The sequence below is a fragment of the Bos grunniens genome, chromosome 28 (assembly GCF_055505025.1).
Source record: "Bos grunniens cultivar Pamir isolate PY7600 chromosome 28, Bosgru_T2T1.0, whole genome shotgun sequence".
Taxonomy (NCBI): Eukaryota; Metazoa; Chordata; class Mammalia; order Artiodactyla; family Bovidae; genus Bos; species Bos grunniens.
This window is the reverse complement of record NC_141192.1, coordinates 45,408,054-45,419,549: the sequence shown is the minus strand read 5'-3', so window position 1 is coordinate 45,419,549 and position 11,496 is coordinate 45,408,054. Positions and strand designations below refer to the sequence as shown.

Sequence of the window (11,496 nt, the reverse complement as noted above, 5' to 3'; positions counted from 1 at the left end):
GAGGAAAGTGAAAAAGCTGGCTTAAAACTCCACATTCAGAAAACTAAGATCATGGCATCTGGTCCCATCATTTCATGGCAAATAGATGGGGAAACAATGGAAACAGTGAGAGACTTTATTTTGGGGGGGCTCCAAAATCACTGCAGAGGGTGACTGCAGCCATGAAATGAAGACGCTTACTCCCTGGAAGAAAAGCTATGACCAACATAGACAGCACATTAAAAAGCAGAGACATTACTTTGCCAACAAAGGTCCATTTAGTCAAAGCTATGGTTTTTCCAGTAGTCATGTATGAATATGAGAGTTGAACTATAAAGAATGCTGAGCCCTGAAGAATTGATACTTTTGAACTGTGGTGCTGGATAAGACTCTTGAGAATCCCTTGGACTGCAAGGAGATCAAACCAGTGAATCCTAAGGGAAATCAGTCCTGAATATTCATTGGAAGGACTGTTGCTGAAGCTGAAACTCCAATGCTTTGGCCACCTGATACAAAGAACTGACTCATTTGAAAAGACCTTGATCCTGGGAAAGATTGACAGTGGGAGGAGAAGGGGACTACAGAAGGTGAGATGGTTGGATGGCATCACCGACTCAATGTACATGAGTTTGAGTAGTCTCTGGGAGTTGGTGATGGACAGGGAGGCCTGGAATGCTGCAGTCCAGGGAGTTGCAAAGAGTGGGACACGGCTGAGCAACTGAACTGAACTGAACTGAACTGATGATATTTGTGGGTTGAAAAGCTAGATAGAATTGTTGATTCTTTCTGAAAATGTTTGTATAGAATTAATACAATTGTAATCAGTGTCCCCGCAGCATTTGTTATAGAAACAGACAGGCTCCGGGAGTTGGTGATGGACAGGGAAGCCTGGCATGCTGCAGCCCATGGGGTGGCAAAGGGTCGGACATGACTGAGGAACTGAACTGAATTGAGCCCCTCCTCTGGCTTGATTAATTTGTTGCTGCTACTGCTGCTGCTTAGTCACTTTAGACATGTCCGACTTTGTGCAACCCTATGGACTGCAGCCTCCCAGGCTCCTCTGTCTATGGTATTCTCTAGGCAAGAGTACTAGAGTGGGTTGCCATGCCTTCCTCCACGGGATCTCCCTGAACCAGGGATTGAACCTGGGTTTCCTGCACTGCACGTAGAATCTTTACCGCTGAGTCACCAGGGAAGCTCAATTAATTTTCTGCAGAGTCTCAAAGAAATCAAGGGAACATTAACTTATTTGCAAGTTATTAAGGGACATGTCGAAGGATACAGATGAATAACCAGATGAAGTGATACATAGAGTAAGTTCTGGTCCTAAGCACAGGAGCTTTGGTCCTAAAGCCTTTAACTGCGTGGATCACAACAAACTGTGGAAAATTCTTCAAGAGATCGGAATACCAGACCACCTTACCTGCCTCCTGAGAAATCTGTATGCACATCAAGAAGCAGCATTTAGAACTAGACATGGAACAATGGACTGGTTCCAAACTGGGAAAGGAGTACTTTCAAGGCTGTATGTTATCATCCTGCTTATTTAACTTATATACACAGTACATCATGTGAAATTCTGGGCTGAACAAAGCAATCAAGATTGCCAGGAGAAATGTCAATAACCTCAGATATGCAGATGACTCCTTATGGCAGAAAGCAAAGAGGAACTAAAGAGCCTCTTGATGAAAGTGAAAGAGGAGGCTGAAAAAGCTGGCTTAAAACTCAACATTCAGAAAACCAAGATCATGGCATCTGGTCCCAACACTTCACAGCAAATAGATGGGGAAACAATGAAAACAGTGAGAGACTCTCTTTTCTTGGGCTCCAAAATCACTGCAGATGGTAACTGTAGCCACGAAATTAAAAGACGCTTGCTCCTTGGAAGAAACGGTATGACAAACCTGGACAGCATATTAAAAAGCAGAGACATCACTTTGCCAATATATGTCCATCTAGTCAAAGCTATGGTTTCTCCAGTAGTCGAGTATGGATGTGAGAGTCAGACCACAAGGAAGGCTGAGTGCCAAAGAATTGAGGCTTTTGAACTGTGGTGCTGGATAAGACTCTTGAGAGTCCCTTAGAGACTCTCAAGGAGATCCAACCAGTCAATCCTAAAGGAAATTAACCCTGAATATTCATGGAAGGCAATGGCACCCCACTCCAGTACTCTTGCCTGGAAAATCCCATGGATGGAGGAGCCTGGTGGGCTGCAATCCATGGGGTCACTAAGAGTCGGACACGACTGAGCGACTTCACTTTCATTTTTCACTTTCATGCATTGGAGAAGGAAATGGCAACCCACTCCAGTGTTCTTGCCTGGAGAATCCCAGGGACGGGGGAGCCTGGTGGGCTGCCGTCTATGGGATCGCACAGAGTCGGCCACCTGATTGGAAGAACTGACTCATTTGAAAAGACCCTGATGCTGGGAAAGATTGAAGGCTGGAGGAGGAGATGACAGAGGATGACATGGTCGGCTGGCACCACCAACTCAATGGACATGAGATTGAGCAAGCTCTGAGAGATGGTGAAGGATAGGGAAGCTTTGTGTGTTGCAGTGCATGGGGTCACAGAGTCAGACATGACTGAGCAACTGAACAATGAACAGCCCTCTCTCTGAAGGATGGAGAGTGGGGATGCAGTGGCTGAGAAATCCAAGCTTCTAATCACAGCTTCATGTTTCTGGTGACCCACTCCCATTCAGGAGCCAGCCAGATGCCCACCTAGAGTTACCACATCAGAATTAAAGATGCTTCTGGAGCTTTATCACTAAGAAAATTATAAGAATTTTAAGAGCTCTGGGCCAGGAACTAGGAGGGCAGAGACCAATATATATATTAATATGTATATATTTTCTATTATCTCACATATAGTGCATTTTTTTAATCTGCTCAGCTGTCAATGAGTGCGTGGGTCATTTCCACCTTTTGACTCATGGGAATGATGCTACTGTGAACACTCATGTGAAAGTATCTATTTGAGCCCCTGATTTCCGTTCTTTTGCATATATATGTGTATATACATATATATATACACACACACACATATATAGAAGAATGAAATTGCTAGGTCTTAGGATAATTCTATGCTAAACCTTTGGAGAAACCACTAAAAAACTGTTTTCCACATCGTTTGGACCATTTTACATTCCCATCAGCAATAAACAAAGGTTCCAATTTGTCCACCTCTTCATCAACAATTGTTATCTTCTTTTTATTTTTTATTTTATTATAATGACTTTAATGGATGTGAAGTGGTATCTCATTGTGGTTTGACTTGTATTTCCCTAATGACTAATCATGAAGAACATTTTTCTTATTCTTGTTGCCCATTTGCTTTTCTTCTTTAAGGAAACCTCTATCCTAGTCCTTAGAGTGGTAGACACAGCTTTGCCTTATTCTGAAGGTTTCCTTGTGTTCTTTGCTGACAGAACCTCAGTTCTGTTTAGGTGTCCCTCTGGGGAAGAGCTCCTGTCCTCAGCTCGCAGCGAATCCTAAACACTGCAGCAATCCATTCCCCTTTTTGATTGTTTCAGCATGAGCAAGTTCTGGTGAAGCAGATGCGAGAAGAAATTTGCTGGGGGGATGGGAGGAGTTGTTCCGAAAAAGATTTTCCACACTTAAGAAGTGCACAAGGAAAAGACAGTCCTTTATTTTCTCTTTGGATGCAGTACCTGGATCTAGGTAGCCATTTTGCACATTGGGGCAGTTGTCCATGGGGACAAAGCCAACCTGTAGAATGTAGCAGAGCAGAAAGAAGAAGGTCTCTGATCCCCAGAGCTGTTGTTGAGTTGCCAGATTAGCCAAACTCAGAGCTTGGGTCATCTTGTCATATGACATCATACATCCCTAACTGAGGAGGACATTGGATTCAGAGTTTTCTATTTCTTGCAACCAAAGCCATTCTAATTACAATTTTAAACATTTCTCCTCTGAAATGCATGCAGTTATACATATAAATATTACTTTAGTCACCTAATACTTCTGGTGCTAAGTGTCCATTTAATCTTTGTTAAATACTTTCATAGCTCACAATCTTCTTCAGAAGATAAGCAGATGTGATGTAAAACCTTGTTTCAAAGGAAAAACATACACAGTAAGGGGTTCTGAGAGAGGAATGAGATTAGGGACTGGAGCAGGGATCCAGGTAGAAGTGGAGGCCACAGATGTGCTAGACCCTGGGGACACATAGGATGGGGGTCAGAGGAAGGGAAAGGAAGGCTTTCTCCCTCGTCCTTTTAGTGACTTTTTCTCCCACAAGAAGAAATAACGCGCATTTGTCAGGGGCTGAGCCGAGCAATTTCTGACAGCAACTGAAAGCAATTCTTCTCTCAAAGCAAAGATCAGTTTTGAAAACTTCACCCTCCCCGCATTCCTTGAAGTACAAACCATTTTCAAACTATTCTAGCACATTTTTTGCAAGCTGTTTTCATCATTTGGAACTTGTTATCTCACCTAAAAAGAATGTGGCTTTATTCCATTCAGAGGTTTCAAATGTGATAGGAGGAGGTGTGAGCTGAACTCTGAGAGACGAAAAAACATCTGCCCAGGGGCCGCACAAAGAACTTCCTGAGTGGGACCCTTCAGAGTCTGCCGTGTTGTGCAAAAGAAAAATGACATGGAAACCCCAAAACTGCCTTTCTGAAGTGTCAGTCCTACTGGGCATGGTGGAAGGGCTGGAGAGAGAGAAGAGGCTGAGTCCCCAGTTCAAAGTGCCCTGTGTCCCCTCTGCTGTTTTATACGCTGAATGACAGCCAGAAAGACGCCTCTGGTTATCTGCTGTGTAAGTAAATATCATTCCCGGGAAGGGCGGGCCAGGATGAGCCTCCTGATCCACGAGGAAAGGCCGTGGGCCTCTAAGAAAAAGAGGGGAGGAGGGGTTCAACGGCCAGGCCTGGGTCTGTGCCAGGACTGGGAAGGGTCACCAAACCTCCTGCTTCCTCAGCCTTGAAACAGAACAACTCTGGTCTGTCTGCCGGTGCTGTGAGCAGGAAGTTAGGCTTCTGCAGGTCTGTTGCTGGTGACTTGGCAATTCTGAGTGATGGGAGGAGCATTGTTGACCTTGGTGTTACCTTGATAGACAGTGTCACTTCCAGGCACGTGCTTGTATTTTTAATGAGTTCATCCACAAATGTGAGTATGTGTGGTCGGGAGGGGAATATATTAAAACACGAATTTCTTAAATGTAAGCATTTCCTGCACCACAGATTTTATTTGGGGTGATATAGAGACCCCAAGGGGCTTCCCTGGTGACTCAGATGGTAACTGCCTGCAACGTATGAGACCTGAGTTTGATCCCTGGGTTGAGAAGATCCCTTGGAGAAGGAAATGTTTATCCACTCCAGTATTCTTGCCTGGCGAATTCCATGGACAGAGGAGCCTGGTAAACTGCAGTCCATGGGGTGGCAAAGGGTCAGACAGGACTGAGTGACTAACACGTTCACGTTTTCACAGAGACCCCAAAGTTCACTCTTCCTTTTTAAAAGTAAACTTTTGTTGAAACATAACAAACACACCAAAAACTGCATCTGTTATGTGTGTACAGCTCAGTCAGTGCATCTGCACAAGTGGAGCCCACCCATGTCATTCCACCCAGATGAAGGCAAAATACCATGACCGGGACCCCAGTCTGCATGCAACTTCTTTCCAAAAGTCACCACTCCCTCACTTCTAATAACTTGAATTACTTTGGCCTGTCTTTAACCTTTATGTAAAAAATTAAACAGTATATGTCCCTCTGTTTCTAGCTTTATTTGTTCAACATTATGGTTATGATTCATATATGTAATTGCACATAACACATTTTCATCATTGTAGAGGACTCTGCTGTATGAATATACTGCAATTTGTCAGTTCTACTGAGAAGAATTTAGGTTGTTTCTGGTTTTAATTTTTATAAATTATGCTAGGAAGATATACTTTTCGTTTTTGTGTTTCAGGGACAGGCAGCAAAATCTAGAAGTAGGGTTTCTGGGTCATGGGGTAACATGGTTGGGTGTCTGACAAACAGCTGCCCAGACGGCACACCTTCCTCGATTCAGGGCACTGTCAATCTTTCTGTGTGAGCTCTTCCTGTGTTTGTATGGTGGGATTTCATTACGGCTTCCATTTGAATGTCCCCACTGGTTAATAAGGTTTAGTACCCTTTTATATGCTTATTACCGTATTTGCATGATCTCATTTGTGAAGCACTTACTCAGATCTTTTGCCAATTTTTCTACTGGTGAGTGTCCTTTTTGCACTGATCCACAGGAGTTCTTTATATAGTCTTGATATGAGCTTTCTTTTTACATGTTGCAGACATCTTTTAATAGTGTGTTCTGATGAACAGAAGTCATGAATGTTAATATAGTTCAATTTATTAATCTTTTCCTTTGTGGTTCTTCACCACAGAGTCCTGTAGACTTTCTCCAATATTATATTACACACCTTATTATTTTATCTTTCATATTTTGATCTTCAATCCACCTGCTTTCTAAAGCAGCAGGTTATTATTTTTTGATATTCAAATGGATATCCCATTGACCCAGCATTACTTAATTAAAAAAAAAAATCCTTTCCCCTTGTTCTATGTGCCACGTTTGTCATTTGCCACACGTCCCTGCAGTGTGGGACTGGATTTGCTCTTTCCATTGGTCAAACCACATGTTCTGGCTACAGTACTGCACTGTCACTTTACGATAATATAATAGGAAAGAAATTTTGTATTCTGTTACAGATTCATCACTGAGAAGATGCTACCTACAAGCTTGAATTATACATAATGGTCCATTTCTGTGAACCCTGCCGCCCAGGTAATGAGTGTTAAACTAAAATAACGTTTGTTTATCTCACAGGAAACATTCTGATCAGGCCCACCAGTGAATGGCTGCAGGAAGGAAGAAATTAACACATTCTGGCCATAACCAAAACTTCCTCCCTCCCTTTTAGTACAAAAGAAGCCTGAACTCTAACTTGGGGAAGATGGTTCTTTGGGACTCAAGTCCCTCATCTTCTCAGTCTGCTGGCTTTCTGAATAAAGTTGCTATCCTTGCCCCAACACTCCTCTCTTGATTTATTGGCCTGTCAGTTGGTAGGAACTTGGATCAGTAACAATGACTCTTGATATCGGTTGTGTTTGCACTCCAACTTTTTCCAGTTTGTTTTAGCAATCTCTAGCCCTTAATATTCTTCCCAGGTGGCTCAGTGGTAAAGAATCTGCCTGCCAGTGCAGGAGAAGCAGGAGGCCTGGGTTCAGTCGCTAAGTTGGGAAGATCCCCTGGGGGAGGAAAGGGAACTCACTCCAGTATTCTTGCCTGAACAAGATGGAAGAGCCTGGTGGGCTACAGTCCGTGGGGTCACAAGAGTTGGACATGATTGAGTGACTGAGTATGCATGAACCCTTAACATTTCACTATAAAATAATATAATATTGGCCCGTCTGTTTCTACAGCAAATGCTGCTGGGACACTGATTACAATTGTATTAATTCTATGCAAACTTTTTCAGAAAGAATCAGCAATTCTATCTAGCCTTTCAATCCACGAATATCATCAGTTCAGTTCAGCTGCTCAGTCGTGTCCCACTCTTTGCAACCCCATGGACTGCAGCACGCCAGGCCTCCCTGTCCATCACCAACTCCCGGAGACTACTCAAACTCATGTCCATTGCGTTGGTGATGCCATCCAACCATCTCATCTTCTGTAGTCTCCTACTCCTCCCACCTTCAATCTTTCCCAGCATCAGGGTCTTTTCAAATGAGTCAGTTCTTTGCATTGGGTAGCCAAAGTATTGGAGTTTCAGCTTCAATATCAGACCTTCCAATGAACACTCAGGACTGATTTCCTTTAAAATGGACTGGTTGGATCTCCTTGCAGTCCAAGGGACTCTCAAGAGTCTTCTCCAACACCACAGTTCAAAAGCATCAATTCTTTGGCTCTCAACTTTCTTTATAGTCCAACTCTCACATCCATACATGACCACTGGAAAAACCATAGCTTTGACTAGATAGACCTTTGTTGGCAAAGTAATGTCTCTGCTTTTGAATATGCTATCTAGGTTCGTCATAACTTTTCTTCCAAGGAGCAAGCGTCTTTTCATTTCATGGCTGCAGTCACCCTCTGTGTGATTTTGGAGCCCCCCAAAATAAAGTCTTTCACTGTTTCCTTTGTTTCCCCATCTATTTGCCATGAAGTGATGGGACCAGATGCCATGATTTTAGTTTTCTGAATGTTGAGCTTTAAGTCAAACTTTTGACTCTCCTCTTTCACTTTCATCAATAAGCTCTTTAGTTCTTTGCTTTATACTATAAGGGTGATGTCATCTCCATATCTGAGGTTATTGATATTTCTCCCGGCAATCTTGATTCCAGCTTGTGCTTCATCCAGCCCAGTGTTCTCATGATATTCTCTGCACATAAGTTAAATAAGCAGGGTGACAAGATACAGCCAATATACAATATATAGCTTATTTAACTTGTAAGCAGAGTACAAATATCATATATTTGTTTAATTTTTCAGTTTCTCTTGGGATGTTTTACAGTTTTCTGTGTAGAAGTTTTCTGTCCTTTGTTATTCATAGCTATTTGAACTACTTTTTACTTCATTTAATAATTGTTTGATGATATTATGTAGAAATATCATTTATTTTTGTGTATTAACCTTGTACCCAGAGACTTTGGTGAATTTACTAATTAATGCTACTAGTTTATGTATAGATCCTTTTGGATTTTCTACATATAATGTCATGTAATATGGGAATAATAGCTTTATTCCACCCTAATCTGTATACATTTTATTTCCCTATATTTTCTATATGCTTTATTTCGCTGACTGAGATCTCCAGAATGATCTTTAATAGAAATTTAGATGGTGAGCAGACATCTCATTCTCAACCTCAGAGAGGAAAACTTAATTTTATCATTTTGTATAATGTTTACTGTATTTTTAATCAGATAAAAAAGTTATGTTCCATCGCAAGTTTGTTTTTAAAAATCATGAATAGGCACTGAATTTTATAAAATGTTTTTTCTTATACTATTCAGCCAATAATATGTTTTTTTCTTCATTAGCTGTTAATGTGATAAATTATCTTGATTGATTTTCAAATGTCAAACTAAAAAACTAACCCTGAAACTTGATCTTGATACCCTATCTTTTATATATATTTTGCCAGGCTCAGTTTGCTAGAGTTTTGTGTTGGAGTTTTTTAATCTTTGTGAGAGAGAGTGACCTGTAGTTAGAATGGGGATGAGCACTCAGATGCAGTGGGGACAGAGCTGGTGAAAGCCAGCCATGGTGCTGACTCAGGGACTGGCTGTCCAGCCCTGTTTGACTCCCCCTCTGGGACTTGGGCTCCATCTGAAATGGCAAGTTCTTGATGAGCACTCCTTGGCATCTTCTGCATTCATTTTTTCTCTATCCTATGGGAGCACCCCAGCTCTGGTGACCTCAGCTGAGCAGCCTCTGTTTTGCTCAGGGACTGGCTGTGGCCATGAAGGACATACAGCCCCAGTGCTGGGGTCACCTCTCTCTGGCTGTCTCTTGGTGGCCTGGCCCATTCTTGCTGCCTTCTCACATTATCCTCTGCCTGCAAACACATTTTTATTTTATCTTTTTCTAGTTTTTCCAGGGCATCTAATTCTCTGCAGTAGAAAAAGTGGTCCAAGAAGTGGTGAGCCATGGCTCCCCTTTCCTTTGAATTCCAGACCCTTCTCCTACCCAGGCTCAGCCCCTCACACCAAGAACAGCAATGTCTGGCTGTTGGGCTGCACTCCTCTGTTCATCCTTTGCTGTGCTGATATGGTGATCTCTGTAAAGCATGGCCTTGCACATGGCATCCTTCTAAACAAGAGCCTGAGTGACTTCTGAGACCTTCAAAAAGGTGGCTCCCCTCCATGCTGTGCTGCTGCTTCCTGCCTTCACTAGTCACGTTCCGTAAAGCCACCCTCCATCCTGTCCTGGGCTGAATCACAGTTCTCAGAACCCTCCCCATCCACCTCAGGTTGCCTTCATTCTGGTGCTCCTCTTCTGGACTGATCCAGGTCTTTCCCCTGGACCCATGCAGTTGTCTTGACTCCCACACCCTGAGCCATGGCCCCTCAGAGGGTGTCAGAGGCCTTCTGGCTGCCTTTCAAATGGTCAAATAGTGGCTTTGTGTCATTTGTTGACTTCTCACATCATCTGGAACTTCTGAGACTTCTCCCGACCAGCTGGATGACCCTCCAGAAGCCAGCCGTCCAATCCTTTTGTGGCTTGAAGCCTGGTACAGGGAGATATTTTCAGGTGATGGGGACCATCCATCACACATGTGGCTCCTGCTAGCCCAGCCCCCCACCCCGGGGCTGTGCTACTCAGGCTTTCTCAGGTGAAGCGAGGCTGTGTTACTGGCTTCAGTCTGTGAAACATGGTAAAAGAGATAGGTACCTCTTCAAGGGAGAAAATTTAAAAGCCAGTGCACAGATTGCCTCCTTCTCAGTTCCTGCAAAGCAAAAGTCCTGCCAACCCATCTTGGTCTATTGAAAGAATGAAAAATAGGTTTTCCATCTCCTAAGCCACAGAGCACCTACCCTTGTCTGTAACTGCACATAGTTCCACCTCCTGACTGAGGTGATGGAACCAGGATGCTCATGCTGAGGTTGCTGCTGCTAATGAAGAAAGTAAAAGAAGACACAACCTTGCTTCCTATCACAGCCCTCAGGCACCTTCTCCTGTAGGCCAGGGGACAAGACTGTGCTCCTGAGGGTTGCCCCTGAATAAATACAGCAACAACATCGAAGGCAGTCTCTCAAACTTCTTCGGGTAGTGAATGACTTAAACTTGCAGAACGACTCTACGAGACAGGCATTATGCCAGCTCCCTCCAGCCCCTGCTTTTGCTCTGGCACCCTTCTTGATCGTCTTGAACCTCCACAACCCAGCAAGGTAAGCCCCATCAGATCCCATTCTACAATCATGCTGTCCCCCCACCCCACAATTCTGATAATTTCATTTTCAGCATACATAGCAGGAGTAGAAGTACTAGCAGACACCATTTTTGCATTCAAAGTGTCTGTTTCAAAATCATAAGCAGATGAGCACGTAAAAAATAAACTCTTAAAGTCAGCACTATGAGCTGGTTATGATCTGGTCCCTGAATTAATACACTCATGGTTCAGCTGGTTTTCCTCTGTGTTACCTCTCAGCGTACCAGTGGCAGGAGGTGTTACAGCTTCAAGAAACCTTGGGAAGGAATGTAAAAATAGAGAATGGTCTGTCTGTTAATTTAATTTCAGTTTAATTGGAGAAAAAAAAATCCCTCTATTATTTCATGCTGGTCCAGGAGCCCTCTGCCAGACTAGGAGGCTATGTGGGGCATCACTGAAGAAGCATTAGGGGGCCCCTCTGCCATCTGTCCCACAGTTTGACTTCACTCCCTTCCAGTTCTGAGGGAAGACAATTCAGCCAGTGGGTGGGAGTCAGCTGTCGGCTTCCTGAAGGAAGTCCACATGGATGGGCAACTTGAATTGAGCCTTTTTTTGTGATGTTAAACCCTGGGGATCT

The 11,496-nt window shown here is 43.3% G+C and overlaps 1 long non-coding RNA gene across 1 annotated transcript; it reads left to right on the top strand.

Moving 5' to 3' along the window:
• The first annotated feature begins 4,453 nt into the window (after positions 1-4,453).
• On the top strand, positions 4,454-7,019 carry LOC147343301 (uncharacterized). Its single transcript, XR_015156714.1, has 2 exons — positions 4,454-4,761; positions 6,815-7,019. It is a non-coding gene; the product is annotated as an uncharacterized LOC147343301 (long non-coding RNA).
• Positions 7,020-11,496: the final 4,477 nt, after the last annotated feature.